The sequence below is a fragment of the Episyrphus balteatus genome, chromosome 1 (genome assembly GCF_945859705.1).
Source record: "Episyrphus balteatus chromosome 1, idEpiBalt1.1, whole genome shotgun sequence".
Lineage (NCBI taxonomy): Eukaryota > Metazoa > Arthropoda > Insecta > Diptera > Syrphidae > Episyrphus > Episyrphus balteatus.
The window spans coordinates 53,794,752-53,819,220 of NC_079134.1; the positions used below are offsets into that span (position 1 = coordinate 53,794,752).

Consider the following 24,469-nt stretch of genomic DNA (forward strand, 5'->3'; position numbering starts at 1 on the left):
TGACATTCACCGCTGGTACACATTTCAAGTTTAATAAACTCATTCGAGGCCTTTTTCTATGCCAATGCCAAGCTCTTTAATGTTTTTTCTCCACGAATGTTCACAGGAACGCTCAAGGGTGAAAAAGAACAAAAAGTAAGTATGAGTTCATTCACGACTTGCTTCGCAAGTATGCACTAGGCTTTGGGACAAAAAACAGTACCTGACAAGTTTATGTATTTGTTTGCGAATTTCTATTAAAGACCTTTCTTAAATAATGCAAAAACAAACTTGTGGAAAAAAGTTTTTTTTTTTTAGGTATATTAAAAAAAAAAATAACTATTTCTTTTCAGAAAAAAATCAATTTTTAAAATAAAGTAAATGAATATTTTTGAAATATTTTTTTATACCTATTTATAAAAAATTTAAACCGAAAACATTTTTTCAAAAAAACGTCCCTACCGATTTCAAATTTTGTACTTAAAATCAATTTTTTGTAGAATGAATAAAAAGGCGTACACAGATTAAAGTATGTTATTTAATGATTTGTTGAAAAAGCAAATTGTTTGATTTTTTAAATAGTTTTTCAATCATAAATTAGTATATCAGTAGAATACAAAAAAAATGTTTATTCATAAGAGTAGGCTAATGAAAAACTGGTTTTTATTTTAATTAACTTTTACAATTTCATTTGTTTGAACAGTGTAAATATATAAGGCCCCTCCTCTGCAGGCGATCTCTCCCTTGATTTTGGATCCGATTTACCAAGGGTTTCACTCCTGGATGATTCTTTTTCTTAAATGATTTAATGTTAGTTAATATTTTGGACCAGTTCACTTTTAATTTAGACATTGTAGAATATCAATAATATGGAGTAATGTTAACTATGACGTTAAGAAAAGAAAAATAATGGTACTTAAAAGTAGATATACTGCAATAAAAAATGCACACATTATTGTATTATTATAACAAAATTTTTCCAGATGCATTTTTCTTTCTTATTTTGATTGTAGAGTTCAAACAGAAAATGAAAAAGAATGAATGCAAAAATACAAGAATTCTGTTTGCATCAAGTCTGCACTTCCATACTTGACAATATGACGGACAGGACGTCGATTTTATCTTTTTTTCCTTGCCAAAACGCAGAGAAACTTAACAGAAAAACAGAGGAATTAAATTACCTAATGCTGATAAGTGATATGTACTATGTGAACAGATACTACACGACACTCCAGTTTGCTAAGGTTAGAAACTGTAGCGAGGCCGATTTAAAAATTTATGAAATTATTACATTATATGGCTCAAACAATAAATAGGTATTGAATAAATACCACACGTTGGTGGGTATTCAAATAACTTTTCATTGAAGTCAACTTTTTAATAAGAACACTATCAACTAATTTGAATCATTTAAATTTTAAAGGAATAAGTACCTCAATAAGTATAAAAAACTGTGACCTATTCACAATTATTATAACTTTGAGTAAACATCTAACAACAGACAGATGGTGTAATATACTTGGATTTTGTCTTTACTATACAGGGTTGTTGTATTTGATAAATAAAAAAGCTTTTATAGAAGCTCGATTCTGTTAACAGCTAGGAAAAAAAATAATTTTGATTTTTTTTTTATAGAAGATAAATTTTACTTTTTTAAAAGTTGAAGATATAGTGAAGATTTTGGAATAAGAAATAGTACATAATGTACTGATAATACTTAATAATAAAAAATAAAAATTACAAACGTAATTCAATCCTGATATGTTATGTTAAGTTTTCATAGCTGTAGTCATGTGACAGTATTAAGAATATTAATTTGTTATAAATTACCACGAGTATAGTAGTAGAGTTTTTGGGGTTTTAAACTTATTTTCATTTAAATTGTTTTTCGGGTTGTAATTTCTTGCTTTTTAAACAAACTAAAAATATGTGCCTATTGATTGCAGCCTGTTCAATTAAATGTGACATCACATAGTCTGAGTCATGAATGACGCTTTCACGGATATATCATTTGTCAAATTACGATAAGTTGTTTAAGTGTTGATAGAACAGATGAACATACAGTAATGAGCAAAAAAATGCAAACGAAAGAGGTTAAAAGAGTTTTACACGAGAGCTAAGTTGTTTTACATCGTAATACTACAAAATTTGGCATAAAATATTGAAATAGTCTTATTTTCACTAAGCAGAGTCGATTTGTAGAATATCTTCCAAGACAATTATTTAGTCAAAAGTTTACCTAAGTACATATGCATTTTTAGCCGAGCAATAAAATGCAAATGTTTAAAAAACTATTAAGTATAATGATATATTCATATTTCTTGTTTATATTTTTGGTTTTTTAGGTTCATATTTTATTAATTTAAACAAATATTTTGTTGGGAACCCTTTAATAAAGACTATCATAAATTTTATGGTGTTTGCTCCCATTCTGATCGAATTTGCTCGATCAGATCTATGATTTTTGAATGCTTTCGCTTTCTTATCTCCCGATCTACAAGATCTTACAAATTTTCTGTGATATTGTGGTCGGGAGATTGCGGTGGACACTTCAGAACATCGGCATTGGCCATTTCCATAAAGCTCAAACTGTTTGAAATTTAGAGAATTTTTCGCAATACAATTCTTTCTATCGACTATCATGATTCATGACATTTCAATATTTTTTTCAATAGTTTAGAAATCTTTCTTCTTACACCAGATACAAAATAGCACAATCTAGCAATTCTTAATCTGTTAACAATTGTTCATTTATTAATTTTCTTTTTTTACCGCCATCCAAAAAGGAGGAGGTCTGTTTTTTGTTTGTATGTTTGTTACCTCATAATTTTGGACCGAGTGAACCAATTTTGACAATTCTCTTTTGTATTGGAGAACTGGTACCTACAGTACAGTGTGGTCCTATTTCAATTTCGTTCAGTTCTGGCTACAGAAACTATGAGAAAAACCATAAAACCCATAAGGCCATAAAAAAAATTTAAACTAACATAAACTTACTTAAATAGACTACTTAAATAAACTTAAAAAAAATACATAAAAAACTCCTTCCATTTACCCAATACCCAATTATTTTTACATAGTAAAATTTATTTTATTTTTACTGATGATGTCCCAAAATTTTGGTTCCTGTAGCAATTGGCATTCCCACACAGACGAACACAGGAAACATTCGGTCCCTTAAATCAACTAAAAAACTTAGACCCCCAGGGTGGTATCAAAAACAAAATCGTTAGAACCGACTCCTGCTATATTTTTTGCAATTTACTGTGCGATTCTATTTCATATAGTATAGTAGTAGATCAGGTCTGAGTTTGTCTTGATCTTGTGTTTGAGGCGATCAGAAACAGATGGTTTAAACTGCCCGATCACCGTCGGTCGCACTGTTCCCAGCTGTGTATATTATATTGACAACTTCCGACAGACAAACGTAGCTATATCTACGACATGTAAATTATATTCAAATGAATAATATACATTTAGGTTACGAGGTAAATTGGTTGGTTTAAAGAACCCAAATACGTTGAGTTCCACTCCACCAATTTGAATTCAGAGAATTTTCAACAAAATGACAAATGAGTATCAAACATTTGCATGCAAAGTTTGGGAGTTCCTTTTATTTACCTGCTACCTTGTTATAGACAATAAAATTAGAATGAAATTTAGATAAACAAAAATTGTTTGATTTACTTAATTTATCGACCAACGTGCAAAAGATAATTGGATTTATGATTCGTGAGCAAATTTACTTCAATGTCCTAAGATCGAACAAAATTGGAAAAATTTAATAATAAAATCATTTATTTCTCAACAAAAACAAAACTTGAACAATAAGAAATGCATTCAGAATACAGGTAATAAAGAGAACAATGACCCTCCAGAGATTTTACAAATATAGATATAAAATACCTATTTAAATTTGTCAAAATATTCTATCGTAGAAAGACTAACCCACAGGAGGGATTTGGATATATTTGATATAAATGAATGGTCTAGCCCGATTGGGAGATAAAAATAACATCACTAAATTAAATGAACGAATTTATGCTGGAACTAGTTTTCGGTTCTGGAAAAATAGCTTTCAGTTTTTGATTTATGTAGGAGAGGTAAGGAAATTTGAGGTATCAAACAGAAGATTGACGTTTAGAATTATTATTATATCATTCAAATCTTAATAAAATGCACGACTGGGGTCGCACATACTTGCTACTTATGCTTAAAGTAACTTTAATGTTTAAGCTTTTTATTCAAGAAAATTATTTAAAATTTGATATTTTTAAGAAAATTGAAAAAAAAAATCTGTTTTTATAATTAATTAAACACCTTTTTAAATGATCTTTTACAAAAAAAGTATGTATGTCATTTTATTTCTTATATAAAAAAAAATTTCGAAAATCGTTAGAGCCGTTTAAAAAAAAAATAATTTTTTATAGATATACAAAAATGTTCTAACATTTTTCAAAAAAAAAAAACTGGTAAGCCATTTTAAAGAAATAATTAATTTACACATAAAAACGAAATTTCAATTCAATTTCAATTTTTCATAGACCTGTTTTTAAGAAATTGATTTTCCAAAAATGTGTTTTTTTTAAATTTTAATATTACCTTTACTTAAACGCTGTTGTATTAAAATTTTCGTATAAATCGGGTAAGTCTTGTACGAGATATTTAGAAACCAAAAAAACCGTTCTATGGCAGGTACCGTTAATAATGGTACAAAAATAAAGTTGGCTCTTATATGTAGTACTATACACAAAAATTTTAATCAAAATCGTTAGAGCCATTTTCGAAAAAAATTAGCTTTTCTATTTTCGTTTTATGATAGGTACCGTTAGTTTTGGTCCTAAAAAAAAATTTCCCTTCTAGGGAATTGCCCAAGACTGTTAACTACCAAGTTTTAAGAGAATCGCTCTAGTGGTTTAGACTCGAGGTGTATACAGATACAGAGTCTGTATGCACCTCGAGCCTGTATTACAGACGGACCGACAGACGGACAGACAGACAGAATTGCCGGACCCACTTTTTTGGCATTCTCCATCATCGCAATGTCATGTCTGATTGTTACCTCGAGTTCGATTTTTTTTCGAATCCTAAACTTGCCCCATAGTACCTATACCGCAAGAAAAATTTAATACAAGAATAATTTAAGAAACAAGTCTAGAGTATTTTCATCCCGACCAGCGACGTCCGAAATTCGAGTCGGCTCGTTAACTAGTTGAGTTAAGTGGTTTAACTCAGCAAAAATCTCAACTAACCTTCCTTCGGGTGTTGTCTGGCCCGAAAAGCGAAGCCAAGAAGAATTGTGTACATTGAAATCGCCCGTAATGAGGGTGAAGGGTAACAATCCTTTGAATGGAGTCGGATAGAGCACCAAATTCATCAGAAGTTGAATTACTATCCAGATTTGGACTTCGATGTATTGAAGTGTAAATATTCCGAGATCTGCGCGATGTACTTTTAAAATAAAGGTCTCTAAAGAATTGTAATAAGATTACTGAACGGATATAAACAAAAAATTAACGAATACATACATGCGGGTACTCATTTTGTCGTTACTTTTACAGCTGCCATAGAACCGTTTTTTTTAAATCCGATTTGCTCCAAAAATGCTTATTCGATTTCAACGAAACTTTTTTTGAAGAAGCATTTATATAGTCTTAATATAAGCCACAAATAAAATTTTGAAAAAAAAAATATTTTTGGATTTTTTTTTGAAAAATCAAATTTTCGAAAACGGAACATTGAATTTGTTTGAAATTTTGTTTTCAGGTGTTGATTAGTGATTTCTACAAAATGGCATACCAATTTTATTCTAAAACTTTTTTTCTACAAAATTATTTATAAAAAATTAGTTTTTTAAAAAACGGCTCTAACGATTTTGATATTTTTTTTCTAAAAATGCACCTTAATATATGAAATAAAACTGCATACTTATTTTGGAAGGCAGTTTGGTTTTGTTTTATTTTTTTTTTAAACGAATTTTTTATTCAATAATTTTTTGTTTTTATATAGGTACTTACATTTCCCAAATTTCTATAAAAAGTCTTAAAAATTTAAGCAACTTGGAATCTAAGAGCAAGTTTGTGCGACCCAGTCGTGCTTTTTTTTCGGTGTAACGACCGGAAATTTCCGACCGGTTTGGGGAAAAAAATAAATCCAATTTCATTTCCTATCTAGGTATCTACCTTTGACGAAGAAAAAGTGTCTTCAAAATAAAGAAATTGCTTCTACTCTTTGTCGTAAAACAAAATCGCTTAAAATATTTAGTGTTGTATCAAATGTTTTATTTTTAAATTTTGTCGCTCATTTCTTTTCTATTCCGAAACTGAAGAGGAGAAAACCAACCAGGTGTAGGTGTTTTACTTCTGCCTTCTACTTCAAACGGTAACTTTTCCTAAATAAACATTTCCTATACCGAGTTTCAAATTTAATGTCCTCCTTGGCTCATGTCAACCATTCGTGCTTCCGTGGTTGTGTATTGTCTTGTACTTTTAAAAGTGAAAAAAAAACTATTTTTGGAAATATACCTTCCTTTATATTTGATATGTTGTTGTAATTAAAGTGTGCGCTAAGAAAATTTATTGTAACAATCAAATACAAAGAAAGAAGTTTTAAATATAGGCAGGGAACTTTAAAATACAATCTGTGGTCTTGGGAGAAACATGGAAACTAAAAAACTTGAGAAACTTGAGATAGATCTCAAGAAAATGTACTGAAAAGCTTAAGCTCATTCTTTTTGCATATGAGCCAATATTACTACACTACGTAGTTAACGATACATTTGCTTTTTAGGATTTCTTTTGACTTGCTACAAAATAACAAAAACACAATTTCAAAGCCATTTAACATCAGATAGTGTATGGGCTTGGGCATTGGCGTAACGTGAATGGGTGGCACCCGGGCGGCAATTATGGTGTTACCCCCAGAATGAAAAACAGTATGATAAATGAAATTCCACTATTCTATAATATGTATCTATAAATCGAATACAACCGATTTTTAAAATATTTTTTTTTTAGTAGCTAAGGAATATAAATAAAAAAAAATAATTTTTTTTTAAACTCAATAATAAAGGGGTAATTCCATGAAAAATTGGACACGAATTTTGAAAAAAATTATGCAGTCTTTTTTACTTTTTTTATTAGCAAATTACTATTTACAAACGGCAACTCTTTATGCAAGTTCCAAGAAAAGATTCTTTGTTGTATTCCCTTATGGATTGGATAGACATAAAATTCAGGGAGTTTAATAATCTTAAAGCATTTTTATAGCAAAAGCTTGCCAACAACAGAAGAATTTCACATGAAAATGACGGAAAAACAAGCAAACTGAAAATATGATGAGTCTAATAGTGACGATGACAATATCCCCTCGTGAGTGCTAAAATAAGTTAACATTTAAGCAAGCTTCGTTACACACTATTCGGTTAAAAAAAAACTTGAGTGAAAATGCATCTTTTCTTTACTTTTAGAACCACAAATCGCAGGTAGCATGAGTTACCAAAACAATGTAACGTGAGTTACCTAAATATTTTAAAATTTTTTCTCGAAATATTGAAAAAATGTATGGTTTTGTCACTCAAATTAAAAGCTTGTAATTTTGTATGTATGGAATCTTCATTGAAAACAAATTGAGATTCTTAATTTAACATAAAAACTTCATACTGTCGGACTCTTAAAATTCGTGTCCGATTTTTGTAACGTGAGTTACCATCAAACTTTTATTTTTCCCAAGCAAATGTTAAAAATAAAGAAAATTTTTTTAGTTAAATATGAAAGTAATAGTTATGCTCCATCCATGGATAGTGATTTCGTATCAATTTACATTGAAATTGAAAAAAAAAAATTATTTATGTGTTGGAAATTTTTGTGAATGTAACGTGAGTTACCATGGAATTGCCCAAAGGATAAAGAACAAATTTTTTTTTATGTGTATTAATATTTATTTTTAAATGGCATACCAATTTTTTATTTTTAAAATTTGTATATGTACCTACATAAAACCTTTAAAAAACCGTACCAATAATTTTGAAAATTTTTTGTCACTAAATTGCATGCTTGGTTTGGAGTTTAAAACCATTCTAAGAATTGTTTTCGTACTTTTAACAATAAAATTTTATGTTTTTTACTGAAACTTATAAAATTAAATTAAAAATATAACATAAAAATTAGTACGCAGATCAAAGCTAACTGCTGACATTTTGTATCTCTCTTTTTTTCCACTTTTTAATTTTTTTTTTTAATTTAAGGGCTTATTCTTGGGTAGGTAGATATATTCTAAGAAAAAAATTGTTCTATAGTAGTGCTCTATCTCAACTGATATTTTCTTTGTCAATACTCTGCGATCTATGAGGCCCATTATTTCTTGGTAGCCCCCCCCCCCCTTGGTACCCCCTGTATATGGGTCTTACTATAAAGTAAAGAGGTGTGCGTTAATTTGAAGCAGAAATGTATGCGAAAAAGGGCTATACAAATTAAAAGAAAATTATCTAAAAGCTCAAAATCAAAACAACGATTTTCAATTATTAATTTTAAAACCAAATTTGTTGTTTTTTTCTCATTCTCTATTATAACATTCCCAGAAATGTTTACAAATGAAGCAAGTAGGTACGTGCGACATAGTCAGCAATTTTATTGAAAAAAACACGAGTGCTTTTAAAATGAATTTTTTTTATTAAGTAAAGTAATATAAATTATATTTTATAACTGAAATTAATCTCACAGTGCAGTTAACCTTTTATTTCATAAGAAGATTAACAATTAATACAGCCGAGGAATTGAAATTTTTTAGTAGTACCTACAGTCAAATAAGGGTTCAACCTTGGAATGCAAGTTTTTTGTTCAAAATATTTGGTTGGGCATTCTATAACTAGTCTCAAAAGTCTTGAAAAATGCAATGAATACAAGTCGCCATTTTTGATGTTAAACCGTGAAATGAAGTACATACAGGGTGTCACAAAAGTCAACGTCGAAACGAAAACAGTCGATACGTTAGGTGGTGACTGTAAGTCAGCTATTACATGAAGCCTCAAGAGGCGCGCCTCTTTTCAAAACCAATGAGTGCAAAAGAGAAAGAAGATAAAACAAAAAATTATCCGACCGGAGAGTCGTGGGCCAAAATTCCGAGACTCTTTTTTGACGTTTCTTTTTCCACTCTTTCTTTTTTCAACATTCCCTTTCATTTCTTTTTGCTTCTTGGTGGAATACAACAACAACAATACTGAAATCAAAAAAGAAATGTCAAATTTGAGTCTTTGACTCAAGAAGCATCGTGTAATAGTACGCGCCTCACAGAATGATTATCAAAAGAAAATTCGAAAAAAGAGTCAAGCCTCTTGAGGCTTCATGTAATAGCTGACTAAGGTATCAGAAAAATAATGAAAAAAATCGCAGCCATATATTTTGGGTATTATGGGCATTCGAAAAAAATCGAAAAAATGGTCACCCTGTGACGGCCTTTCATGTGCCGTGACTACAAATCTTAAGTTTTCTCAATTTTTTCTTTTGATACGGAACCTTGAATAACCCTGCTAACAAGTGCATTCAAAAATTTTAACCCAGCTCCATCACTTTTAAAACAAATTTCACTTTTTTGCCAAAATAAGTAAACGCAAATTTTACATGACCCTAATTCAATCAACCGTAGTGTAAAAAAATGCACTACGACATTTGGACAAGCTACCTCAAAAGTTGGTGTGTTCAATTCTCTTTTCAAAATGGTATAACATTGTTGAGAATATTCCATAAATAACGGAAATAAAAATATTTTTCTTAAAAAATCCGACTTTTTTATTAGGTAATTTTGCCATATTATTTTATTTTTGTACTCTTTCAGAAATGAATTCGCGTTTTTAGAAGTGGTAAAGTGCTGATTTTTTAAAAAGATAAACAAGCTTAAATAATACTCTAAAGGTAGACAACGTTTTAGCATAGGTTTATGAATGAAAATAGTAGAAAATATCCTTTTCGTCTTTTGACCGGAAATGGCGTAAACACTGCGTACACAAAGCAGATTCGAAAAATTTTTTTTCAAATGTTGAATTTAATGATTACATGAAGCAGGTTCGAATTAAACCTACATGATTTCAACTTCAAGGTATTGTTTAATGCTGATTTCAACAAATTCAATATCAAAACAAGTTGACGTCTCTGAAAAAACTAGTACCTCTTTTTCAAGTGTTATTTTTCAAATTATCTGCAAATTGAGACCTACGTGTTTTTTTTTTTTCAAATGATAACGCCAAACAATATCTACGCAAACTGAGATTCATACTCAGAATAAACCCCTCTTCAATACAGCATCCGAACTAAGCTGACGTCACATTTTTTTCAGATAACTCTATAACTCATATTCGATATGGTATTAATGGCAAAACAACAAAGACCGTGTACCTTTAAGACATATTTTTAAGATGTTTTCAACAACTCAATTCAGAAGTTGACCATTAGGTTAATATCAGAAAAAATAAATAAAGAATTAGGTGTAATTTAAAAAATATTTTTCTTAAAAAAATGGTATGTTTTAATGAAAGTATAATTGAACTTCGTGGCTATTATTATTTATTATAATATTAACAATACTTCCATACAAAAAAATAACACAGAACCACAAAAATATTCCAAATATATAGTAAAAGTAGGACAAACAAATCTCTTCTTTTAAGGCTGGCCTTCTAAGAATACCCTCAGCAACGTTCCTACCTACGTTAAAGTAATTGTACTATGTAGAAAGATATTTTAGAATAAATCAATCGCCCGTAGCTATGTCTACTTCACGTTCACTCTCTTTTTTTTTTTTTTCTTGAAAATAATTACGATGTCGGAAACTTCATTCATGCCTTCTCTCAAAATTCCGTTAGTTTTGCTTTGAGTTCCCTTAAAGAAAAACAAAAACAAAATCAAAAATATATGTAGGTATAAAACTTCTTCTTCAAATCTACATGATGGCAATTATATCTTCAAACACAGGCTCCACCAAAAATACCGTGTGCCACAGATGCCTCCGAAATTGTATCACGAAACACATGCACGTTATGGGCTTTCCATTAAGGGACCTTTTGTGCTTTAAAACTTTATTAATCGCTCATCGACGGGTTCCAATGAACGACCAATGGCCATGTCGAATAAATGGCCACACATAATTATAGGTCTAACATATCCTTTGGCTCTCATGATTCTTCATCAAATTGTTTTATTCTTTTTTGTCGAGACCACCACCAGAAGCTAGGTTATTATATTTTATGTTGCGTGGCACAGCGGTGGCGGACATCTTTTTTTTTTTTTGGCTTAGAGGAGAAACTATTCATCAGAAATATAAAGTTTCCAGAAACAAACCAAAGAAAGGATAATTTTTCAAGGTTAACTTAAATTGGTTTGTAAACAAAACAAAAACTGGAAATAATTCAAATAGATTCAATAATTTATACAAATTTAATCATTTCCGTTGTATTGCAAATTTTCTGATTCTGTTGGCATAAAGTCATATTTGTTATTTATTTGAATTCTTGACTGCTAAACTTTGTATCACATACATGTAACATAAATGGGTCAAAATCATGGAGGTGGGAAATTTCGAAGTCCAAAATTTTAAAAAGTCAACTCTATCTATTTAGTGAAAACATCATATAATGTTCAATAACTATCATTTCAGTTAATAACGAGGCAGATCATAGTTTATTCTTTAACTTTTTTTCAAACTTTTAAGTACCTAAAATAAGTAGGTACAGGGTACACTCTAATACATCGAATTATTACGGTTTGAGCCTACTAAATTTGGTGTAGGCAAATTACCTTTTCATAAGAGTGAATTTCTGTGATTCAGAAATATAACTTCAATCACGTGTATCTACTCTATTTTAAATATTAGGTACTGTTTAAAAACTCTGTCCTTCATAAAAAAAGTAAATAATCATTAGTTCAGTCAATGGGGAAAAATCCGAAAAAAAATGTGACGTCAGTTTAGTTTGGATGCAGTATTGAAGAGTATAAATCTCGATGTGCGTATTGCTTAGGCTTGTGGGGCGTCCGCCACTTTGATTGGAAATATAATTATCTTTCTTTCTCTAGTACAATATTTTTCTCTAGAAGTTATACTTTCAGAGTTACAGTACTGCAAATAGTGAATTTTTTGAAATTTAATATTTTTATAACAACTCTTAGAGTTAGGTGGGAAATAACTGAAAATGACATACTTTGCGGAACTTTACTCTCCTAGAGAAAAATGATGTACTAGAGAAAGATAGATAATTATATTTTCAATCTAAAAAGTCTCACAAAATTTTCTGTTCAACCAGCCGTTCTCGAGATTTTGAGACTAATGCGTTTTTCAAAATGGCGGACGCCCCAAAAGACCAAACAGTACGCAAATTGAGGTTTATACTCAGGATAAACCCTTTTTCAATACTGCATCCAAACTTAGCTGACGTTGACGTCACAACTTTTTTCAGATCCCCTGCATTTGAGTCCTTATTGACTGAACTACATCTGGGGTTAAGGAAAGGAATAGAGTGCCAAATTGATTTTATGTGCGTCCTTCTTCGATTGCCTGATGTCTCTTTGACTTATTGCCTGCAAAAACGTCAGTCACAATGCACATTAACAATGAACTGCTTTCGCCTCTAAAAATAATTCCCTAAAACATCCTTTGGAATAATTGAGATTCAGAAGTCAAAGGAACAAAAACTCTCGACCCACTTAACTTTTTTTTTTTTGCAATACTTTAACCACAACTTCACAATACAAAGTTAATGATCTGATCATCTCGCAATCGTTTGAAAAAAAAAAGTTAAACGCGAGCTAAAAAAGAATGACAATAAAATTAAATCCATAATCTGATCGCACGTACTTGCTCTTGATTTAAGGTCATAAGACATTGGTTTTGGTTTGTACCAATAACCATCAATGCGGGAGAATAATATACAAATTCGAAATTCATGGGTTTTACTAGGACACTAGCCTAGCCAAGAGAGTAGGTAAAAGTACAGTGCTTAAAAGGGCTAAGTCATATGGACCGAATGGACAACAATGCTCCGGTCGGGAAAGTTTTCGGCTCCACCCCAGAGAGACGGTGCAGTATAGATAAAGACCTCGTTTAAGGTGGCCACGCAAGTTGAACGGGACCTAATATTAGAGAAATAAATAAATAATCCAAAAAAACAAATCTAAATCTGGTGATCACGAGGACAGTCTTGGCACTAAAATGAATTGGGTGCAAATAGGCCACACTAACAAAACGAAAAAATAAAGAACTTTTTTTTCAATGAAACCAATAAGTGCCCTTAGTTTAGTGCAAGTAAAAACTTGGCATGTGCTCTTAAAATATCTTACCAGACGGATTTCTAAGGAAGAAATAGCTTCCAATCGTTACATCGATTAGAATTTCCATTAAAAAGGGAATTGTGGTTGCACCTGCTGCTAATTCCACTTTGTTCTTAATAAAAAAAAAAAAAAAACTACAAAACAAAACGTCCCGAACTTCACTTCTAATGTCTGTCTGGAAAGTGGATGACTTAAATTTGACTTCCTTTTATCCCATGTGTTTTTCGCCAGAAGGATTTTCTCCTCCTGCTTAATGTATAAACGATTCATATCATAAATATTAACAGAGCAACTCAGGATTGCTCCTGTAAAAAATCTAAAGCAATATATACATCTAGGCATCACCTTTGATGAAGTTTCCACATCATTTATTCATTTTTTATACTTGCTCCCTGGATAAAGTCTTGGGTTGCTTAAATGGTGAATTTCTGCGATTGAACACTTTTCAAAATAATAGAAAAACTAGTTTATCATTTATTAAACAAAAAAATTAAGTAGATCTTAAAGCCTTTTCGAAGCTCAATTTTTCAACTGCTTTCGTAGAAACTCGAGTTTACTCTGGCTCCTGGGACTCCTTTTCAAGCTGTACCTTAAGAATGTGGTAGACTATTTATATTACTTATTGTATGTTTTTTTTTAAATAGGGCACATATCAAAACTATGTTTTAATTTGAGAGATATTTCGAAACTATGTGTACAATGTAAAAAAGAAATATGTAGAAAAATTCATCAAATAATTGTGACCCACAAGATGATGAACTGGTATAATTCTTCTTTTTTTCACATCACTAGACACCCAGCATTTACCTGTCGATATCACGTGCTAATAGTGTGTTTAGTCACCTTTACTAACGTTATATTGTTATGCCACTTTATAGTACCGCCAACTTTCTTGTAGTATAATAATGCAGTGCGGCACAGGAAAAATAAAGCACGTGGACATATGAATCGATAATTATGTTGTTATGGAATATAATGTTATGTTAAAAAAATAGATGTGTGGCACAGATGCCTTGATTTTTTTTTTCATAAAGGCAGGCCTTTTTTTATTTCTAAACTAACAAGCCTTCCAATCAATCCTTTAAAGCTGTGTGTATGTGTAGGTGCGGGTGACTTATTCTGGTCCTTAATATTTGGCAACTGAATGACTGAAGAAAATTTTGATATCTTGGGAAAACTTGGGCGTGTTGAATTAATTAATTTATAAGCTAATGATAGAGGAAGGATGCTCATAAAGATGACTTTTAAAATGATTTGATCTTGTGCTTTGTGTAGCGTCCTTGAGTAAATAGAGCTTATGTAGGAATAGGAACTGTTGTACTTAGTTATAATACAGTAGGTAGATAGTTTAATTTGTTGTTTTTTTTTCGCTAAAAGTTTTGGTGACTTACTATTTCAAATTAATAAATAAATTCTATACATTGTAAATGGGAGAAATATGTATGTGCTTGTAGCTGCTGCCTATAACTAAGTTGTCATATAAAAATTAATTGTACAGGAAATATATAATATTTAAGGCATTTGCTGCTGATTTTGGTTGCAATGACCATAATAATTCTCTTCCTCTAAATGTCTTAAAAATTAACCGCATGGAGAAAATGACCCCCCTAAACTTGGAATTTTTTGCCAAGATGACTTTCGTCTTAATTAAGGGGAAATCCACTTAATTTAAGATGAAAATATTTTCATCTTTTCTGCTTTATTTTAGACGGAAGTTATTTTGTAAAAAAAACATGCATAAATCCACTTAATTTGTTTTTCTCCGCGTACTAAGCATTTCTTTACCCCGACAGTATGTCCGAACATGCAAAAGCTCAAAACTAAGACCCCACGGTAACACCCATCATTAAGATATTAATAAAAGCTCTCACTTAAAAACCTTTAAAAAATAACACAAGGAAAAAATACAACTTTACAAAAGTAAATCAGAATGTTATAAAATATTAAATGAGAACCTAAGTAAGTGAGGTTGTCTCGAGATTTATGCCGCAAGCAAGCGCTAATTCTTCTACATGAAAAACTTTTAAGATCATATTTTTTTAAATTCAGTAAATCCGTGGCCCAGAGATGATTTTGAAAATGCTGTAAGTTAAGATTTTTCTTAACTCCAGTAAGTTGAAAAATATTTCAAGCAAACGATCAAGGGAATTGAAAATAGGGCTGAGTAAAAAAAAATCTTGTCTTGAGGAAAATGTCCTTCACAATTAATCTCAACTGACTGGAAAAACTTAGGCGTTTCCTCTAGTAAAAAAGCCTCCTCAGACGTTCACTTGAGATAAATTTCGACTCCAGTGAAGACTATGAATAAGAATTAACTTGAGTGACGACTATGAATTCCGCCCTTAACTTCTTTATAGAAGAAAGTAATTTTTGGGGATTTTAGGGACTTTGAAATTTTCAGTAGGCACACTGTGGTGTATACGTACTTTTAAATGGGAATTTTGAAAATTTGTTTTTTTGAATATCTCCTAAACGTAGGGTGGACAAACGATCAGTTTTTGGTATGTTTCCATTTCTCGAGGTGGACAAACGATTGCAGTTGGTTTTATACGTCTATCTCAAAATTTGAGCGCTTAAGACGATTTTTCATTTGATAGACTTCCTATAAAAAAAGAGTGTGCTCTAAAATTTTTTTTAAGGGTGGACAAACGAAAATTTTAGGTGGACAAACGAATTTGAAAAATTTGAATATGAACCAAGGAAAATCTAATGTTTTCTGATTTAAATTTTTGAAGTTATACTTCTTATGGGACGGTGGATATGAAAATTTGTTTTTTGACAAGAATGTCAAAGGGATTATGACGCGATCGCCATCTCAGAGACAATTGGGCAGCAGGGCTGTCGTTTCACCCTTAGAGTTGGTAGTACTTTAGTATTTAAAAATGCAGTACGCCGCAGTATGGTAAAAAAAACACACAGCAAGTTGCATGTTTCATGTCGCAAGTTGCATGTGGCAAGTAGCACGAGGGATGTGGCATTCAGTATGCTAAATGTGGCAAGTTGCATGTGGTAAGTTGCATATGGCAAGTTGCCACAAAAAACAAAAACTAAAAAGTAAATACTCATACCTAAATAAAAGGAAAAGAAAACCACATAGACTAAAACTAAACTTGTATTGATATAAAGGCCATCAACCGTAGATAAAATTAATTTTTTTTTCTCTAACATTAAGCTATATTCAGGGAAGTCTTAATTTCCAATTATAAAGAATTTTTCATGCATAACTATATTCTGTCTTGGGTTAAGGTACGGAGATAGCATAAGCTGAAATTGTTAAAAAATACGCTGTTTGATTATTTTACTAATAATATAAAATAAAAATAATAAAAATATCAAATAAAATTCATTTAATATACTGAGTTTGAAGTATAACTGCAGTCGCGTGTACATGTGTACACACACTTTTTATAACTATTATGGTTGTTGTTTTTTTTTAATAACATAAAATGATCGACTAAATCTCACGTAGGTATATTTGTTGTGTGAACCAGTGTGATTTTTAGTGACCCCAAATGTATTAGGTCCGATACCTAATAAATGAATAAGCATAACTTTAAAATTAGTAATGTAGAAAATTATAATATTTCAAAAAATAGAGCTCCTAGAAATATTTTAGCTTTCAAAGAATGTAATTTTATTTATGTAATGAATGGAACCAACTTTAATCGGTGGATATTTTTTGAAACCTTGTTAAATATTATATCAAAAGAAGTTCTAAAAATATCTTTTGTTTGTGTTAAAAAAAAAAAACAATTCCTTACAAAGTTTTCTTTGATATTATTCTTTAAAAGTGCTGATATGGAATCTCAAAATTTATGATTTGTTTTTCAATAAAAGATAGATAAATGTAGCATGCGCTTAAATATTTGATATTGCTTTTGTTCTGATGAGAGCATATTTGAAATTTTTAAAGAAATGTTTTATGCATTAATAGGACATTTTTTAGTTAAAAATATATTTTTGCATAGCAATCTAACTAAAGCGTAATAATTATATTGGAATGTACCTGTTGGTTCCGCAAAAATTTATTGCTGAATTATTTTTAACTATTTTATTCGTTTAGGTTTGTTTTAAAGAAAAAGATAAGGCAAAGTCCAGTTAAATCTGAAAATGAAAATATTTTTAAAAATTAGATTCTTTTCAATCGCAATCTTCAACTACAAAAATTATCTACGGTGATCTAAATATTTTTTTTGATTCTGCGGATGTAGGAATAGATGGTTTATTATTCAAGTGAAATTTTATTGAAAAGGCATGTTTATTATGAATTTTCTCTACGTATGTAAGAATGGTGTACTACGGTAAGGGATGAGTAAATTTTTATAATTAAATCTTAAACATACTTTTTAAGTTGTATAACCTACACTTTGTTGAGTTTGTAAAATTTAAGCATGTTTGTTGTTAAAAAAATTACTTTTAACCACCTACCTATCCATGTTCTAAAAATAATTTTCTCATGCTTCTCATTTTTTTATTAAATTAAAAATGCAAACTTTTTCTTAAGAATTAATCAACCGAAACCCAAAACCCATACCAAATGGTTTCAATAATAAAGTAAATCACTTACCAACAACAACAATTGAAGGCCAGTGCCTACAGTATGACATCAAATATTCCGCTCATGGCCATATTATTTACTAATATTCAATAACTCTCGAACATTTGTCTGGTAATTCTGAATATAAATAATATGGTATTATTGTCAGTGAACCACGTCTTTCTGCTTGGTGGCCAAAAAGCGTGGTTCGATCCATAAAAAAAAGTTGATAAAACGAGTAACCAGCAAAAATTATAATTCAATTAGCGTTTTATATACATGAAGAAAAGTGACACAGATCAAATTCATCACGGAAATATTAAAACAAATTTTCTCATAGTTAAAATTGAATCTTCTACCTATATATTCTTCCACACTACCTCTGGTTATTGCCAAGTTAATGCACCGATTTCATTTGCACACCAATTTAATATACAAGAACTTTTATTTCACTTACCGAATCTGATCAGTTAATTTTGACAAAAACACAAACTAAACTTCAAGCTGTTTCCTTGACATATTTGTCCTTTCTCATGGGTCCTGAAAACTATAAAAACTGCTTCATCTGTTAAAAAAATTTAAACTTATTTACCTAAATAAATTACTTGTTGTCAACCAAGTAATTTTTGACACTATTGAGGTGTAAAGATAAATTTTCCCCTCTCATGAGAGAGGTGCAGCTCCCAGAACAGAATAACATTTTGAATGCTGAAAATGTGTCTTCACATCAACACTGTCAAAAATGTAACTTCGGGTAAATATTTAATCCAATTCATACGCGGCCTTATTCTCCTTGATGTTCGGAACAGATATGCCGACATGGGACCTGCCCGAGACATTATCTAATTATAGTTACCAATATTGCGACGGCTGCAGTTCAGAGATCCAATGAAGAATGAACCACCAGAAGCCTCAAGTTCAACACGCCAATCACTTATGTTATAGCCTACGTATATGATGTGACAATTTCCGTTTCAGGCAAGTACCCACAGACCCTTGCAGAACTGCTACAAACAGTGTTTAAAAAGCTTTTTCACTGGGTTAAGGGATGTGAACTGAATTTAAATTCTCACAAAACCGAACTTTTCCTCTTCATGAGGAAGTACATAAATAGGCCTCATTTTTGATAAAAAACTGATCTGGGAGCCTAGTATTGACGAAAGAGTAAAAAAAAGCCAATGTGACACTCTTTACATGCAAAAAAAAAAACATTTGGTGGCAAATGATGCTTTAATCCAAACATTGCACACTGGCTATACACTTTGGCCTAGCTTTACACCTCTACAGCAAACAAGTAGCAGCAAACTCAGCTGATCGTCTAAAATCAAACCTACAGTGGACCAAATCAATTATATCGTGGACAGAAAGCCAAAACCAGGAATCTGCAAAATTGTAGTTTTGAGAAAAGTGGCTTCAGAGTTTTGAAAATTCGTGCAAACTCATGGAAACTCGTGCAACGGATATTGAAATTTAAGGCTGCTTGGCAATGGATGGGATATTGGAGTCGACGCAGTGAATAACAAGTTAAATGTCACTTTTAAAGTGAAAATATCCATATGCGGTTTTGGCTTTGTGCCGATGATATTGGCCACACTAATATTCGAAATAACTTCTAATTCATTCCGGATCGCTTTGACTAAACCAAACCTCAATTGGTGTTCGAAAATAATTTACAGGCTTCGAATCTCTACAGAACTGTTTGGCGGGACTGTAGAATTTTGTACGATGACTTTTTACACATCTATACTGATGTTGCAAAAACCAATGAAGTCATAGGAAAGGTATATTCTCAGAAAAGCTGAATATTATTCTTTTTTCCTGCCTTTCAGACCATTGTGGCGTGATCGAAGCGAAAATTTTGACGATTTAGGAAGTTCTATCTATAAAAAATCGACTTAAAACATCGGTACAGAAATCAAACGAACGCTTTCCAACTGCTTTAAGCATTCTAACATTATTCACTCCAATCTATGTATGTACCTATATCGAATTTAATCATTTTCATAATAACATCAAATCAATCGCTGTTCTCAACAAATATCTAACTCTGTCTGAAACTGCGGGAAAAAAATATTACCTACATTATTAGCCCGACCTACGCAAAATCAAGTGAAACTGAAAGTCTTCTACCAATCTACCACTCTCATCTGGTTGCCCCAATTTTACATCATCTGCAAAAAGAACGCACCACCACTAAGAATCTCCTCTGTCTGGCACACGCATGCTTCACATCCGTGGCACGCACCTCTGCACCGCATCCCTGTATTTCCATCCAAGATTATTTCATAAATTCGTCTTCGATTCTGTATATGTAGGTTGAGCCGTTCTTCAATTATCCGACGCAAATCTATGCCAAGACAGTGGTGTGATGAGGGTTCCTATATACAAGATCGAGAGCCAAACATACTAAAATTAAACTCAAGCATTCTCCGCGGACGTCTCTTCTAGATTGCTCAAGACACATATACGCAAAAACTTTCATAAATAAATTCGCCTTAGTGAAAAATAAGAACAAAAATGCAATTTAAGTTGGCAGTAGGCTAATATGCTCAGGCAGGGGGTACTCGTTTCAAATGGCCAAACCAAATGGAGGACACACATGGAACAATCAAAGGAAGCACTATACGGCAAACGTTGTCGACGACGACAACGACGCGACCGACGACGTCGACGTAAGGCAAGATAACACCGCGTGCTTCCTCGCCCTGCCGCACAATACCATATCCAAACAAGTCGACAGCAACGACGACGACGATGATGGTGATGATGCAAAAAGAATTTCAAAGTCAAGGTTAAATGTTATGTTGGCTTCCAATGTTGGTTTGTTGTTGTTTTTTTGATATAAATTCAAGATCAAACTGATCCACGTACTATGTTTGTCCGTAAAGTGTACGGTGGCGGCGGCGCAGCCATAACATTGTCTGCAATCAAGCGCACATACATTACTATTCTTCGCATCTTCCGCACCAAACCAACGCAATGTGCAGGGCAAAATTTTTATTTGGGTTTGCGAAACCGGCATTCGGAAAGTCATGGCCGGATTTTTTCATGAAAAAATAAATTCGCCCCCAAATTCACTTCATCTGGATGAAATGTATCATCCTGGTGTTCTTCCTTTAATTTAGTTTTTGAAGTTAAACTCTTTTTGTGGCTTTTTGACAAGTAATGTCAAAAGGATTAACTAGTAGCGCCTCTAGTGTTAAGTGCTCACAATTATGGTCTAAACCTTCTTAGTGATTGTCGGTGAGAGAGAAGTAGGTATAACTTCAATCGCGTGTACAGTATACACACCCTTTTTTTAAAGGATAGTTTTTCCAAGTTTACTCCTACTAGAATAAATATTTGACATATGCGTTTTAAACAACATGCATTATTGCAGTAAGCCACTTTCACTTTCAAAAACAAGGTGGTGTCTACAGATATAGGGCCATTTCAAACGTCGCCGAAAACCGGGATGGTACCGGGTAAACGCCCTTTTTAGATGCATGCAAACTACACAAATGTGTATCTTGCAACCTGCTAAAAGCGGCGTTTACCCGGTTCTGGACGGTTTTCGGCGATGTGTGAAATGGCCATTATTATTTTTGTAGTATCACCATTGTATATATATTTCTAGGTATATTATATATAATGGTATCACTCTCATTTGCTTCATACCAAAAGTGACACCTGATGACTTTTTAAGGAGCTACTCACCATTAACTAAGCTCTAAAACAAAGCTTTTGAGAAAAACACCAATGCAAATAGTAACGTCATCTTCTTCATTAATGCGGTCCATTTCAAAACGAATGGGTAAAGCTCTTCTTGACTGTCTTTGAATACCAATATTAAGAGCCATATGTGTATTAATACGTTATAAAGAAGATAACATTTTTGGCCAATCTTCATATAGGCTCGCAAAAAAACGAATGCTGCCCTGTGTAAAAAAATTAAGTTCTGCTGTGGTAGCTTGATTGAAAATATCGGCGTTAGATCAGACTTATAGGGGTACCGAGGGAGTGGCCCCTACTTTTATGTCTGGTCGGCTAAGTAAACGAGTGAGCCGCCAAACGAGTATTTAAGTATGTATGTATGTGAAATTAAATTCATCGAAACCAAAATTCAACACTGCAAAAGGTGTCCTCTGCCAAGTGTTGATACAAATTTGCGTCGTTGTCCCTTAAAAGTTTTTTTTGCAACATATGCACTGCACATTTGTGTATTATTTCAGTTGTATACTTATGAATATTTTTATAAATATAAGAGGTACCTATACATTTTTTTAATTTCCAAGGGTTATAAACATTTGAAAGATACTTGGTGCTTTCAAAATTCAAATACGTTTTCTGATGGTCCAAATTAAAATGTATAATTTTCAATATGCACTACAAAAGCATTTACAAAATTTATTTAGGAACTAGAAGTTGTGTTTTTATTTCTATAAATAAGTAATTGCTTGGATTTACAAAAGACTAGGAAGATCAAGCTAGGTAGAGATGGCGGGGCGGTCAAAGTTTTGATAAAAGATCAATCTAATTTCCAAGGGTTTTGCTAAGGTTTAACTCAGAATTTTTTTTTATACAAGCATTTCTTTTCTCCTCGCTTCTCGAAAAGAAGACTTTTCCTACCGGTATTTAGAATATAAACATAACTGAATACTAACAATAAATAAGTGAATGAGCAGATTTGTATATGCCTAGCAGATTTGTCCACTTGCTTTGTGGCGTATAAGTGCTCTTTTGTTATTATTTTTTTTCCGCATTTCCAAGAGTACTGCCCATAATCTCGTAAAGGCCCTAACTATAAAATTTTCGATTTTGATTTTTTTGCATATTTGGAGTAAGAGCAATGTCTCTGATTTATCCGCATTTATTTTTTTAGCCTAGGTCTTCAAATACGTCAGAAAATTCAAAATGTACTTTTGATTTTTTTCATTTTTATATGCGAATTGCGATATTATATTTACTGTTTTCCTCTATAACTCAAAAGTAAGAAAAATGTAGTTAGGGCCTTTATGAGATTATGGGCAGATGGGGGAGGAGAAGAAGCTTGATCAAGTTAGAAAATTTAGGTTCATGCAATCTGGTCAAATGACAAATTATTTTAAAGTATTAAAATGCTCCCGAAACGATTGCTGTAAAACATTTTAGAAGTAACTGGGGAAAGGAGTAACAGCTAAAACAAACACCATTCCTCTTAAAATTAAAAATTCCGCAAAAGAGAAAAATATTCAAAGCTATCGGTCCTTCTCCTTCAGTTGCAAAGTAAACAATAGCCAAGAAAGTTTTTAGGGTAGAGCCAATAAAAGCAGGGGAAGGTGGCCTAAAATGGCCCCCCTAAGGAAAATGTCCTATATCTCGAAAAACAGTAGCATTCAAACTAAAATGCTATATACTTTTCAAAGTTTAATATATTACTCTCACATTTTTTTCATTTGCGAGTTGAAAAAGTTCCAAAAAGTATTTAATTTTTTTAATTTTCAAGACGTCTACAAATTTCACTGATCAAATTTACCCGGGTAAAATGGCACACTGTCCAAACATACGTGATTTTAAATGCAAAATTGAATCAAAGGGCTTCTTTTCCATTTTATTGGAACAAGTGGTGCTTAATCCCCCCAGATCTTTTATCGAGTCATTCAAAACCCAGTTCTTGTTGGTTGCTCGTCTCTTTTCTGTAGTTTTTGCAACTTTGAGTGTTTTGGAAGCCTTTTTCTAGGTTTTTGACGGAAACAAGGGCTTTCCTCAGTCCAGGACTTCCTCTCTGTACATCGTTCATAAATAGCAACTATTTTCACTTAAAAAAAATGAAAATGTGAAAAAAAATTTAAAATGACATGTGATATACCTAGGTATGCCATTTAGCCCATTTTGAGTTTTTTCAATTTAATTTTTACACTTAAAAATTCAAAATCGTTTTAAACCAACTTATTTCAGTTAATTAATAAGAAATACTCCATGCGTACACACATTAACTTCTTTTTCCAAAATACAATGTTTTTTATACTTTTTTTTGCAAAAAAAATTTCACAAAATTTTAACGAGTGTACTTTTTGATGTGGATAGAGACAGTTTGACCTGTCAAATTTCAAATAATGGCTTGAAGTTCCTGAAATTTCGTATATGTTGGTTTTTCCAGAAAAACTAAAGAATCGCGTTCATAAAACTTTCTAATTATTCTAGCAAGGGGGCCATTTTACCTTGAGGTGCCATTTTAGGCCACTTTCCCCCACTTTTGTAACTTTTTTGCTTATTTTTGCATTTTTGGTCTTTTTCTTAATAAAGAAGAAATAAAATTATGATTTGTCCCGCATTCTGTTTTGGCTAAAAGTATCATTAATAACTGCAAGTGTTGCCACCGTTTTTAAATATTTATTTTTTATTTTGAGTAATTTTTTAAAAAATGGCCCCTACCTCCTAAACGGGGGAGATAGACCCCCCTCTAATATAAAATGCTTGTATTTGACTCTTCTACAAGAATCTGTTATTGTTTTACACCGCCGTAATTATCTTACTCTTGTCATTATTAACTACATAGAAAAAAGTTACGTATACACCACAGTGACTTTGTTAATTTCTTTTAATTTTATCACTGACTTTTTGTAAAACCATCTGAATTTTTTGACCATTCGCTAACTTTGAAAATTAAACGGTTTAAAAG

The 24,469-nt window shown here is 31.7% G+C and overlaps 1 protein-coding gene across 17 annotated transcripts in view; it reads right to left on the reverse strand.

Moving 5' to 3' along the window:
• The window catches only part of LOC129920905 (voltage-dependent L-type calcium channel subunit beta-3), a 142,601-nt gene that overhangs the window by 43,409 nt on the left and 74,723 nt on the right, over positions 1 to 24,469 (reverse strand). For 2 of the 17 annotated variants that reach the window (XM_056002417.1, XM_056002418.1), the window contains one exon: positions 17,299 to 17,396. The exons of the other annotated variants lie outside the window; for them this stretch is intronic. The gene's annotated coding sequence lies outside the window, so the exon portion shown is untranslated. The remainder of the gene's footprint in view (positions 1 to 17,298; positions 17,397 to 24,469) is intronic. 17 annotated transcript variants of the gene reach the window in all.